General features: G+C 23.3%; 1 protein-coding gene across 3 annotated transcripts in view; it reads left to right on the top strand.

Annotated features, from left to right (window-relative positions):
- The first annotated feature begins 2,344 nt into the window (after positions 1 to 2,344).
- Positions 2,345 to 14,161, top strand: part of LOC122506512 (venom protease-like) — a 28,212-nt gene continuing 16,395 nt past the window's right edge. For 2 of the 3 annotated variants that reach the window (XM_043618741.1, XM_043618739.1), the window contains exon 1: positions 2,363 to 3,204. The gene's annotated coding sequence lies outside the window, so the exon portion shown is untranslated. Of the gene's footprint in view, positions 3,205 to 14,161 lie in introns of all 3 variants that reach the window. The other variant, XM_043618738.1, reaches the window with a different exon arrangement.

The following is a 14,161-nucleotide window of genomic DNA, read 5'->3' as shown; positions in this document are numbered from 1 at the left end:
GTATTGTAACCTCAGGCATTTTCTGCATCGTATATAACAGAATCATAAATCATTTTTTTTCTCAAACAACTTTAAATACTATGAATATTAATTGTTTGTCCGAAATTTTATTATTGGATTATAATTTAAAAACTACAGTGTCACTTATGTGACTGATAAATCACTTATAGATGATATATATGTTATTTTCTAAATAAGTTTAGTTAAAGATATATAGAATTTAAATGCAGAAGAAGAGAAAAAAAAATTGTTTTCTATTTCATATAGCACTTAGGAAGGATTTGGAAGTTGATATTTTTGTAAAATTCAATTAGATTGAATTAACTCTAAATTTTTAGATATTTTTGTAGTGAAATAATTAGCATGGTAAATGAATAGAAATTCTTCTTTCTTCAGCTATTGTTAGCTGAAGAAAGAAAAATTTCTTCTTTCTTCAGCTGTTAATATACCAACAATAGCTGAAGAAAGAAGAAATTCTTGTTTCTTTAGCTATTGTTGGTATACTAACAGCTGAAGAAAGAAGACATTCTTAATATACCAATAATAGATGAAGAAATTCTTATTTCTTCAGCTATTGTTGGTATACTAACAGCTGAAGAAAGAAGACATTCTTAATATACCAATAATAGATGAAGAAATTCTTATTTCTTCAGCTATTGTTGGTATACTAACAGCTGAAGAAAGAATAATTTTTTCAGCTATTGTTGGTATACTAAAAGCTGAAGAAAGAAAAACTTCTTATTTCTTCACTAATGTGTTAGTATATTTACAGCTGAAGAAAAAGAATAAATTCTTATTTCTTCGGCATTTGTTTGTATACTAACAGCTGAAGAAATAAGAATTTCTTCTTTCTTCAGCAATTGATAGTATACTAACGGCTGAAGAAAGCAGAAATTCTTCTTTCTTCAGCTATTGTTGGTATATTAACAGATGAAGAAAGAATAAATTCTTAATATACCAATAATAGATGAAGAAAGAAGAATTTCTTCTTTCTTTAGCTGTTAATATACCAACAATACCTGAAGAAATTCTGATTTCTTCAGCTATTGTTGGTATACTTACAGCTGAAGAAAGAAGAATTTCTTCAGCTATTGTTGGTATACTAACAACTGAAGAAAGAAGAACTTCTTATTTTTTCACTAATGTGTTAGTATATTAACAGCTAAAGAAAGAAGAAATTCTTATTTCTTCGGCATTTGTTTGTATACTAACAGCTGAAGAAATAAGAATTTCTTCTTTCTTCAGCTATTGAAATAAGAATATCTTTAGCTATTGATGGTATACTAACGGCTGAAGAAAGCAGAAATTCTTCTTTTTTCATCTATTGTTGGTATATTAACAGCTGAAGAAAGAAGAAATTCTTATTTCTTCAGCTATTGTTGGTATACTAACAGCTGAAGAAAGAAGAACTTCTTATTTCTTCACTAATGTGTTAGTATATTAACAGCTGAAGAAAGAAGAAATTCTTAATATACCAATAATACCTGAAGAAATTCTTATTTCTTCAGCTATTGTTGGTATACTAACAGCTGAAGAAAGAAGAACTTCTTATTTCTTCACTAATGTGTTAGTATATTAACAGCTGAAGAAAGAAGAAATTCTTATTTCTTCAGCTATTAATAGTATACTAACAGTTGAAGAAAGAAGAGTTCTTTCTTCACTAATGTGTTAGTATATTAACAGCTGAAGAAAAAGAAGAAATTCTTATTTCTTCAGCATTTGTTTGTATACTAACAGCTGAAGAAATAAGAATTTCTTCTTTCTTCAGCTATTGATGGTATACTAACAGCTGAAGAAAGCAGAAATTCATCTTTCTTCAGCTATTGTTAGTATACTAACAAGCTGAAGAAAGAAGAAATTTGTAAAAACTTATACTCCATTTACTAGAAATTCGTATAGTCCAGAAAATTGTATTTAAATACCAAATCTAGAATTGTAATTAAGTGAAACTCAAGTAATCTGAAAATATCTTCTTCGTTATATAAAGAGATAATATGCGAGCCAATACCCGCATATTGATTTTAAAAACTCGTTTTCAATATATAAACAAGGGAAAATTTATTTTTGGCAAATATCCTGTTTTCATAAATGAGATATTGGCCTTTACATCTTATAATATAGTTCCGGTGAAGTCAGAGAATGACCTCAGCACCTATTGACGTCGAGGAGAAAAATAATGATTATGGGAGGATTAAAGCATGAATATTGGGTTTTTTTTTATCGTCAGTCTCTCTCTCTCGTGTGTGTGGAGGGAAAAGTTGAAGCTGAAAGACGACTATCGGATATAGGGAAGAGGCATCAAGAGGTAGTGGCGGAGGAGGAGGAGGAGGAGAACCACGAGAGAGTTTTACGTACCGAAATGAAACTACAAGCAGGAGAAAGTGAGAGCCGACGTAGCATACAGTAGGTACCAGAAGGCAGCCGGTTGGACTCCTTCAGGCCAAGAGGATAGATATGGTGTGTAGAGGACACCATTGACTCCTGTAGACAATTTTTCAATTTACTCACGGGGGTGTTTTTCTTTAATTTTCGTTCTCTTTTATTTCTCCTCGTCTACGGGAGGCACTTTTCCATCCTCTTCAACAAGTAGAACTCAAAAATTTGAAGCATTAAAAATTAGAGACAAATTGAAGAAAATCACAACAATTCACAACAATCAACTTGAAAAAAAGTTTTGCCACAGAATGAAGAAAAATATCCAACAGTGAAAAAGAAAATAGCAATTTTCCTCAACTCCAAGGACCAGTGAAGTCAAGGTCACATGTGATCATCTCCTAAGTGAATGCAGTGTTAAAAAATTACTAATCAGACTATTTTTCAAAATAATGGAAGGAAATTAAAATTTTCGTTCTCAATAATAAAAAATAAAAATCTGGAGTTTTGGAGGGGGCGTAGTTTCGTGGGCGAAATGTAAAAACGGTAGTGACAAGTGATTGACAAAAAAAAAAAATCTGTTTTTGGAATAAGAAGAGAAATTTGAATTTGTGAATTTATCAAATTTTTTCGATCCAATCTTTAGTGAACACACCTTGTGTTATGGTGTCGATAGGTTTCCTCGAAGCTGGACGAAGAAGATCGAAATCTGAGGAGAAATTTAAAGAGGAGAAGCTTCTGTGTTTGATATAATTTCTACATGTGCTGATCTTTAAAAGTTTATACCAGTTTTGTCATTCAAGGATTAAGTTGGAGTTTAATTACGAGTTGGTGAGTAGTGATAATTGGCAATTATTAAAATAAGCAGTTTTATATAGTATAGTTTATATTTATAAATTAAGTGTAGAAAATAAGAAATTTCTCTTTTTGATGATGATGCTGCGGTTTTAAGTATAATGATATACTCTTCAAACATTTTCTGATTGATAGGAAAAGAAATGGTTGACTGTTTGTATTGTTTTTTTTTGCATTTATTTCAATTGCTATATAATTTCTAAAAGTTCTATAAACAATAACAAAAGATTATTTGTTGTTGTTAATTGTTGATTTTTTATCTAATCTTAACTAAAAATACTAAGATGCAAAATTGGAAATTTAAAAAAATTTTCTACTTCTCTAACTTTTTTATTTTTGGTCAAAAAAAGTTTAAAAATATGTCAATTGACGTGTTTTTCAAAGATCTATAAGTTTCTTCTAAAAGTTTGCTAAACAATAAAAACTTAAAAGAAAATTTCAAAAAAAACTGCAACTTTAAACATTTTTGGTTTTCTAAAAAGGTCAATAATTCAGGAATCATACGACCTAAAATGTTCGCAAATGGGTCAATTTACGCGTTCTTAGTTGCTTTATATGATATTAAAAAACTTTTGCTAGAAAAAAAAACTTAAAAGAAACTTGAAGGAAAAGTACGATTATTACAATTTTTTGATTTTTCAAAAAGATCAATAATTCGGTAACAGTACGACCTAAAATGTTCGCAAATAGGTCCATTGACGCATTTTTAGTTGCTTTATAAGTTATTCCAAAGATTTTACCAGAAAAATAATAATATAAAAGAAAATTTGAAAAAATTTTAACTTTAAGAATATTTTGGTTTTTTAAAAAGGTCAATAATTCGAGAACAGTACGACCTAAAAAGTTCGCTGATAGGCCAAATGACGCGTTTTTAGTTGCCTTTTAAGGTGCTCCTAATAGTTCACACAAAAATAATAATTTTAAAGAAAATACCTTAAGAAAGGTTAATTTAAAAATTTTTGATTTTACAAAAAGGTCAATAATTCTTTAATAATACGATCTAAAAAGTTCACAAATAGATCCATTGACGCATTTTTAGTTGCTTCATAAGTTATTTTAAAAATTTTGCTAGAAAAATAATAATCTAAAAGAAAATTTAAAAAAAATTGCAACTTTAAAAATTTTTGGTTTTTTAAAAAGGTCAATAATTTTTTAATAATACGACCTAAAAAGTTCATTGATAGGTCAATCGACGCATTTTTAGTTGCTTCATAAGTTATTTCAAAAATTTTGCTAGAAAAATAATAATCTAAAAGAAAATTTTAAAAAAATTGCAACTTTAAAAATTTTTGGTTTTTTAAAAAGGTCAATAATTTTTTAATAATACGACCTAAAAAGTTCATTGATAGGTCAATCGACGCGTTTTCAATAGCCTTATAAGTACCTGCAGGTAGTTTACTAGAAAAAAAATAATTTAAAAAAAAAATTTTGAAAAACCGCGATTTAAAAATTTTTTGTTTTTTAAAAAGATCAATAATTCGGGAATAATAAGACCTAAGAAGTTCGCTGATAGGTCAATCGACGCATTTTCAGAAGCTCTATACGTAGCTCATATAAGTTTAGAAGTAACATACAGATTTGAAAAAAAATTTATAAAATCATACTTTTAGAAATTTTTCGTTTTTTTAAAAACTTGATTAATTTGTAAATAATTCGACCTAAAAAGTTTGCAAATAGGTCAATTGGCGTGTTTTTTTAAGGCTGTTAAACTTTCTTTTAGCAGAACAGCAGTAATATTAGGATTTTTAAAAAAATTTACGAATATCAGGTTTTCAGGAATTTTCAATTTTTTTTAAAAGGTTAATAAATTGTGAAAAATGCGACCTAAGAGTTCGCAAATAAGTCGATCGACGCGTTTTCAAATATGCTTAAATATCTTTTAATAATTTTTAAGCAGCATAAAGATTTATTTTAAAAATGTAGAAATATATTTTTCAAAATTCTTAATTTTTTTGAGAAGGTCAAATAAATTCCTAAAAATATGACCTAAAGTGTTTGTTTTTTATTTTTTGAATCATTCTAATATGTCAAATTACCGAAAGCCTTCGAGATTTTTTGAAATAATATATTGTTTTTACAAAAATTCTGATAATTCTTCTGAAAATTAATTTATTCCATTCAAAAAATATTCTTTCGTCGTAAATTAACACCAGGAGGACAATGTTTTTTTAGAAACTATTTTGATGACAAGACAAAAAAAATAATAAAATATGGGAAACAAATATTGTATCATTAAGATGTAATGAGTATATTATAAATTATCACCTTGTTCAGAATAAATATACATGTAAACATATTTATAATTAAGGAAACGCTTCACTTAAATTCACATGCGTTAATAATGAAAAAAAAAATTCTATACACTCTTTGTCATTTCTTTTCAATTCCAAGGCATTCACTGTAATAGTTTATTGAATTGAATTGGAAAAAAAAGAAAGAAAAATTATTTATTTCGAAAACTATGGATTCTTGCGTTTTGTCTTTACAATATTATTGTCACACAAAGTGATTTACGTAAAAGTTTTACTACTAAAATTCATAGAATGTTCTTGGTTTTGCTGTTCGTGAAATAATTATTACGACTATGTTGAAATATGAAACTGAGAAAAAAATTTCAACAATGACAAATTTAACAAAAAGAGACTTAGTTTTAATGAATATTTTTATGCCTTAACTTATGAATCTTGAAAAATGTCAGAAGAAATATATTATTAAAAATAAAAAACAAAAATTCCGTATGATGCAAATTGAACCTATAATTTTATAAAAATAGAAAAATTTTAACTGAAACAGGTACAAATTTTGCTATATTAGCGATATTTTTAGCTGTTTTAAAAAAAACTTATCTCTAAATTAATTAATTAATTTATCAGCTAAAATTAATTTTTTTTTATTTAAATAAAATAAAAGAGTTTATTAAAAATGTTATAAAATGTTTATAATTAGTGCAGACAAATCCAAATAAATAAAATAAATTTATAAAAGTGAAATATAAAAAAATTAGGTATTAAAATGATATCTTCAAGGATACTTGGGAAATTAATGGACAAATAGTGGTTGGTTGCCTTTCATAATTGAGGACATTGCAACAAAATAGTAGCATGTCTCATAAAGTAAAATGAACAATTTTTTTTGTATGTACGTCCTCAATTAAATCTGTAGTGTTAAATTCCGAATATCAAGGTTGTCTTAAAAAAAAAAAAAAAAAAATTATTTTTCAATGATAAAAATTTATTTGTCCTTGAAAATACTTTAGCCCACACCCATCTTTTGTTGCCAAGAAATGAGGATATGAGGCATTGTCACCTCATCACTGTTTTCACATCAGATATTAAGAGCAAACATTTATATACACAAGAAAAAAAGGGGTCAGACGTATTATAATCCATTTCATAATAATAAATCCAAAAACAATATTTTATATTTTTTATAATTTCGATTTTAAACAAAATGTCATGGTTTTAATAAGTAAAGGAGTAAAGAATTTTTCTTTTTTTTAATGTATAAAATGTAAAATGTTTTGATCAAAAATTAAATCAAACGTTAACATAACCTAGAATTCATTTGCTTTATGTTTCTTCAGAGCATGTCACATAAATGAAAAAAAATGAAATATAAAAAAGTATTTAAAATCTAAGTCTTTTTTTTAATAATTATGAATGAAGATTGGATATAATTAATTTATAATTATAAAAGTTTTGAGTGTGACAAAAGTGCAAGTTGAAATGATGAAGAAAGATATTATTTCCTTTTTGATATCAATCATTTTTGATATTGTCCAATTAAGACAAGATATTTAACTTAAGTAAGTCTTGACTAGTGACTAGAATCAGTGAAAGCATTTCCTGTCTTTCAAAATAAAATATTAGTTTTTCGTATTTTACAAATGGTTACGTGAGCGCATCAGTGCCACTAGAAGAATATTGCCCAATTTTCTTCCTTTCTGACAAAATACTCCAGATTCAACCAAACGACAAAACAATAACATAATTTTTATTTATTCCCCTCAATTTCATTTATGGTAAATTTAAATATAAATTCTTTCATAAATATTTCCAATTTTAATATAATTTTAAAATAATTTAAAAATATTTATTTATTTAAACAGTCTACTTATTATTATTTTTAATTATGATTTTGGAATAGAAGAATATTCGGAATTCGAATAATAATGTTATTATTGTTTAATAATAATAAAAATAATAGAATAAATAAAAAAAATAATAAAATAAAAAAAAATAAAAATAAATAAATAAAAAAACAATAAAAATAAAAAAAAAATAAAAATAAATAAATAAAAAAAATAAAAAAAATAATTAATAATAGATATTTTTATTTGTCTTTTAGTAAACCCGTCTTGCAAAGTTGATGATCATCATCAATCTGATGTGTATTCAAAAATATGAAGAAAATATTTTTCTCTTTCTCTTTTCTTTTAAAAAGTCGATGGAAAAAAAAAATTACACAGGAGACGGAAAAGTGCTTTCAAAGTTAAATAGCAACGCGGTGCTGAACGGCACGCGAAAAAATTCGTTACACAATGGAAAGTGTTCGTCCTGAAAGGGTACAGGGAATTAGACCGCAAAGAGCGCCGTTTCAAGGCCACGAAAGAAAGAGAGTTAGATTTTCAGGTGTTTATTGAGAATTTCTTGAAAACCAGTTTCACACTCGAAAAACAATTTTTATACACTTGCCTTATTTTTCATCAATTTCCAACTTGACTGGGAATTACAGTATAATAATAATAATCATCATACACAAGTTTAAAAAACAAAATCAAGAATAAGAGAGAATGAAAGTATAGCGAAAACCAAACCAAAAAACTTCTGTTTTAAATCCTTTGTATTTTTAGACATTTTTTTTTTCATTTTTTAAATTTAAAAAAAAAAATTTATTTTTTTAATTTAAAAAAAAAATTTTTTTTAAATTTTAATTGTACCAATAAATGTACATATAAAAAATCAGTAAGAGAAGCAGACATTTCCAAAGATTTGCTGGTATTTTTTTGGATTTTTATATGAAAACTATGAAACCATTGCCATAGCAACGGTTGCCTATGGTAACCGTCACCACGTGATCTAACGCCCCCCTCCTATGGGGGCCGTTAGAAACTATGAACGAACACCAGAGTGTCCTTGGCCTCGAAACCCTAAAAATTATTCATTTAAAATATAATATAACATAATATAATATAAAATAATATAATATAATATAATATAATATAATATAATATAATATAATATAATAATATAATATAATATAATATAATATAATATATATAATATAATATAATATAATATAATATAATATAATATAATATAATATAATATAATATAATATAATATAATATAATATAATATAATATAATAAAATATGCAATAAAAAATGCACGATATATTATAATACAGCTCAGTGAGAAAGGCTAAAAAGATAATATCCATCAGCCTCACAGTTCTCCAACATAAGAGACTGATAATTTTCTTGAGACTTTCGACGAGTCGATCCATTTCAGTAACGGTTTCGTAATCGAGAAATGAGGAAAGAGGAACTTTAGGCAATAACAAAAACTCTAATGGGCCCAAGTCCGGTCCCTTGATAATTATAGATCAATTTCAGTAAATTATTTTTGTGTCAGATTTAAAATTGAAATTTTTTTCACTCAACTCTTTTTTTTTATGTTAATTTAATTGAAAGTTTTATATCTCAACAAGTTATATATATATACAAGATTCAATTTTCATTTTCAGTTTAAAAAATAGAGAAATTTCAACTAACTTCAAAAATATTTTAATTAATTTCAATTATAATATCATTAATTTTTTTTTGTTTCTTAATTGTTACACAATATTTTATTGTATGTAATTACATATGTGATTATAGTAGACAATATATTGTGTAATATAATATAATATAATATAATATAATATAATATAATATAATATAATATAATATAATATAATATAATATAATATAATATAATATAATATAATATAATATAATATAATATAATATAATATAATATAATATAATATAATATAATATAATATAATATAATATAATATAATATAATATAATATAATATAATATAATATAATATAATATAATATAATATAATATAATACAATGTAATATAACATAATATAATATAATTATAATGAGCGAATTTAAATAATGGTCTTAATTACCCAAAGATGATAAATAAATAAGTAAACAATAATTATAATTATTATTATAAACATCCCGCCTTATATATTTTAAATAAATATTCAAAGTGGAAATGACAATTACAAGCAATGTATACTTTTGAATTATATTTCACGTTTTTATGCAGAAAAAATGGATTATAAATTTATCAATTTTATAATAGACTATTTTTTTCTGCTTGCAGTAATTATAATAAAGATTCCATAATTAATCCTTGGATTCCGTGTATTTCGTGAGTGAAATTGTGCAAGAGAAAACAAGTTATTAAATTTTTACTAGGAGAAAATAAATCGGGGAAAATTTTTTGTTTTAGTTTTAAAAAATTGAAAAAGAAATCAATTTCTAAAATTTTATTTTGCTTCTGACAATTTTTGAAAAATCATTAGAAAAAGTATAGGTGCATATAGGAAAAGTTTTTGTTTTGCAAGATTCAATAAATATTCTTTAATAATGCCTATTAAAATTAATTATTAAAAGTGTTTGAGAAAATAAGCATTAAAGTCATTCTCTTTTGTACAAGTGTGATATAAATCTATAGAAGAAATTTCGAAATTTTTAAAAATTTATAGCAAAATTATCTAATTGTCAGTTGGATTTTTTAAATTTTTGGACCAAAAGAATAATATTGTGTATAGATGGAAAATCTATTTTTCAAGATTATTCATAAAAAAAAAAATGGATTTGTAATTTATACAATCGAATAATTAAATGTTAGATCATTGTTAGGTGGACAATTGAACTAAGAAAGTAAAATCAAAATTAGGTTCAGTTTAAGACAACATGAGTTAAAAATAGTGAATTTTTAATAGTCTATAGAAAACTAAATAATAACAGATTGTTTCCAAAGTCTTCACTTTTCATTTCAATTTGGCGTGTCCTTTTTTATGTTGCATTCGTGCTTTCCAAATAATATCGTACCTGTAGAAACAGGTGTGTCTATTAGCATACACGTCGAATGAAAAATCGTTGCACTTTTCGCTTTCTCGTCCAAAGAGATTGTATCTCTTTTGGTATACAAACATTTTTTTCCATACACATATATTTCATGTATAAACGAAAGTTAAAGCTGATTATAAATTATTATTACCAATCTTCTTCCATCATATTTACTATAAATTCAAAAAAATACTCCCAAATCTTTTTTTTTCAACTAAAAAAACTAATTAGCCCGAAAATGAAATTTATCCATTATTATTATATTTATTATATTATTATTAGAATATTATTATTCGAATTAAATTATAGAATTACAGAAAAAAAAAATTATTAAAAAAAATTTTAATATAAGATGTATAAAACACGAAAAGTTGCTTAATGTAAAATTTACTAATTACCAATTTTCGAAACTAAAAGAAAAAATATAATTCTAGACCTTGTGTTTAATTATTTCTTCCTTGTGTATTCCTTAGAGTGAGTGAATGTTTATAGAAGTTTTTTTTTTAAATTTTTAAATACAGTAATCTGTCAAATAAGACTGAATGCGATTAATTAAATGTTTCTGTTTTTTTTACATCGAACAATAAATGTGTATTTGAGAGTCAAGCATATTGTCATTAACAGTATACGTGTGTGTATACTTTCACAAGCAGCTGGAAAACGAATATGCAATTATGCGAGTGATGTCTCACGAGCGGCCTGTTCAAGATGAAATCTTATACTTTCGATTTAAGTCTATATATGTTTTAGAATACACTCACACACATACACTTTGTACTTAACATTGAATATTTATTTATGTAAACAAAAAAAAATAAAAAAAACAAAAAAAAATAAAAAAAATACTGAAGGGGTGAAAGTTCATAAATTTTGTTGTTTAATAATAATAGAAAATAAAAAAAAATTATTATCATTACTGTCAATGCATACAAACGTAATACGTATAATGAAGTTGTACATCTTATAATGTAGATGATTAATCATTTTAACAGTTTACCTTTCTCTCGTTAAATAGTTTAAAAATGACAGTGTCGATGATTTTCTAATTTTCTAGTTATGGATATTCTACACTTCTTATTTAAAGATTGTTTGTTTAAAGATTTGTTTGTTTTTTAAAGAGTGTTCTCTTTTGGATAAATTAAAAAAAAAAATTAGGTCATTAGATGACTGTAATTTTAAATTTAGAGGGAATTCGAAAAAAAACCCCATAAGTAACAAGTTTCAAGCAAATCCGTTGACCCCGCCATATTGGATCCGCCATTTTGGATTTTTCGTTTCTCACATTAAATTTGTAATCAACAATATCAAAAATTATTGTGTGACAAATTTCAAGCAAATCCGTTAAGTTTTTAATAATTTTGTTTCAATTTTAAAAATTTTAACGCAATTCTTTAAAAGAATTCAACTATTTTAACAAATATGAAAATTCTTTCCAGAAATTAAATTATTTGCAAAAATTAAAAAAGAAAAATTTCGACATTTTTATAAATCTTTATAAATAGCAAAATTCATTCGAGAAAATTCAATTATTTCTAGGAATTTTAATAATATTGGTATGTTTTTAGGAATTTTAATAATAAATTCATTATGTAAAATTCAATTATTTTCATAAATAATAATAGTATTCATCAAAAGAATTCGCAATGATTTTTAAAATCTACTATTTTTTTTATAAAATTTCGCATAAGAAATCAATTATTTAAAAAAAAAATAAAAAAGTGGATAAAATTTATCCAAAATTCAATTATTTCCATAAATAATAAAACTCATCGAAGAATTTCAATTATTTTTAATACTATTTTAAATAAATTAATCGTAAAATTCAATTATTTTCACAAATAAAGTTTTCCATAAGAATTCAATTTTATTTAAAATAAAATTTTCATAATATTTATTATATTTCGAAAACATTATGTATTTAAAACAATGTTTATAAAATTCTATTAAGAATTCAATTAATTTAAAAAATAACAGAAATTCAATTATTTTTAAACATTTTAATAAAATTTTTCGCAATAATTCAATTATTTTCATAAATAATAAAATTCTTCTCAGAAATTTAATTATTTGAAAAAATTTTAAATAATAAATAATAAATAATAAATATTAAATAATAAAATTTATCGCTGGATTTCAATTATTTTTAATACAATTTTACAGGAATGGCTCAAAAAATGTAATTATTCTTAAAAATTTAATTTCAATTCCTCGAAAAAATTAATTTTTTAAACAAATGTTTTTTAGTCTTTGGAAGAATTCAAATATTCACAAAAATATTAGAATTTTTCACAGGAATTCAATTATTTTAAAATATTTTAATAAAATTATTTGCAAGAAATCAATTATTTTAAATTTAATTTTAATTAAATTTTTTCTTGGAAATTCAATTATTCTTTTATATTTTAATAAAATTCTTCCCAAAAATTGAATTATTTACGTAAGTCATTCTTCGAAAGAATATTCAATTATTAAAGAGAAATAACAAAATTATTCTCGAAATTATTTTGAAGCATTTGAATAAAATTCTTTGCAAAATTCAATTATTTTCAAAAAATCTATAAAAAATTGTCAACATTTCAATTATCTTTTATGAAAAGAATATCAAAATTCTTTGAGAAATTTTAATTATTTCCAGGAATTTTAATAAAATTCATTGTAGATTTAAATTATTTTCATAAATAATAGTATTCATCAAAAGAATTCAATTCTTTTCGAAAGTAGAAAATTCAATTATTTAATTATTTTCAAAAATTTTAATAAAATTCATGGCAAAATGTTAATTATTTTCAAAAATTTTTCTTAATTCAATGATTTTTCATATTCTACATATTTTATTAAAATTTCCCAAAACAATTCAATTATTAAAAGAAAAATTTTCATAAAATTCTACCCAAAAATTCAATAATTTTCCAAAAAATAATAATTTAATAGGAATTCTGTTTAAAATAGAATTTGCATAAATTTTTTCAAAAAGAAATCTAATGTTTTAAAATTAGGCATAAAATTATTTCCAGTAATTCGATTATTTTCATAAATAAAAAATTCAATTATTCAAAAATTTGTTGAAAAAATTCTTTATAACATTTCAATTTTAAAAAACATTCAATTATTCAATAAATTATCTATATATATTTGTATTTAAATAATTTAATTCTCGAAGAATTTTCTAATAAAAATTAATTGCAAAATTAATTTCAGTTAAAGTTTTAGATAATAATTGAATTTTTCAAAAGTCAGATACTACTAATTGCACTATTTAGAAATAATTAAATTTTGTAAAGGTTTCAAATTAAAATCTTTGAAAATCTTAATTTTTCACATACGTTTAATTAAAAATTCAATAGAACTAATTTTTTTTCAAAAACCTTAATCGAAATTTTTTGAAATTATTTCAATTTTTTTTATTTTCTAATGTATATTTTAAATTGAATAATTTCAGAATGAGATGGAAATTTCAGGTAAAATTGAATTATAAACAAATGGATTTGAAAATTTTTAAAAAGAACTTTTTCAAAAATTATTAAAAATAATAATAATTGATCTAAAGAAGAATTTTATTTCAAAATTGTAGAAAATAATTATTAAATTAAATGATGAAAATCATTTTTAAGTATATGTTACAGTAATAATATTCTTATAATAAATTTAATTTAATAAATAAAAAGAATCTTATTTAATTATAAATTAAAATAATGATTTTATCACTCGGTCATGATATTTTTATCTGTTATTAAATTTCAAAAGGTTTGAATTTGAATTTTTTTAAAATCATAATTGCTATAGAAAAATAATA

The sequence above is a fragment of the Leptopilina heterotoma genome, unplaced genomic scaffold (genome assembly GCF_015476425.1).
Source record: "Leptopilina heterotoma isolate Lh14 unplaced genomic scaffold, ASM1547642v1 Lhet_42, whole genome shotgun sequence".
In the NCBI taxonomy this organism is placed as follows: Eukaryota; Metazoa; Arthropoda; class Insecta; order Hymenoptera; family Figitidae; genus Leptopilina; species Leptopilina heterotoma.
This window is presented reverse-complemented; position numbering and strand designations above follow the sequence as displayed.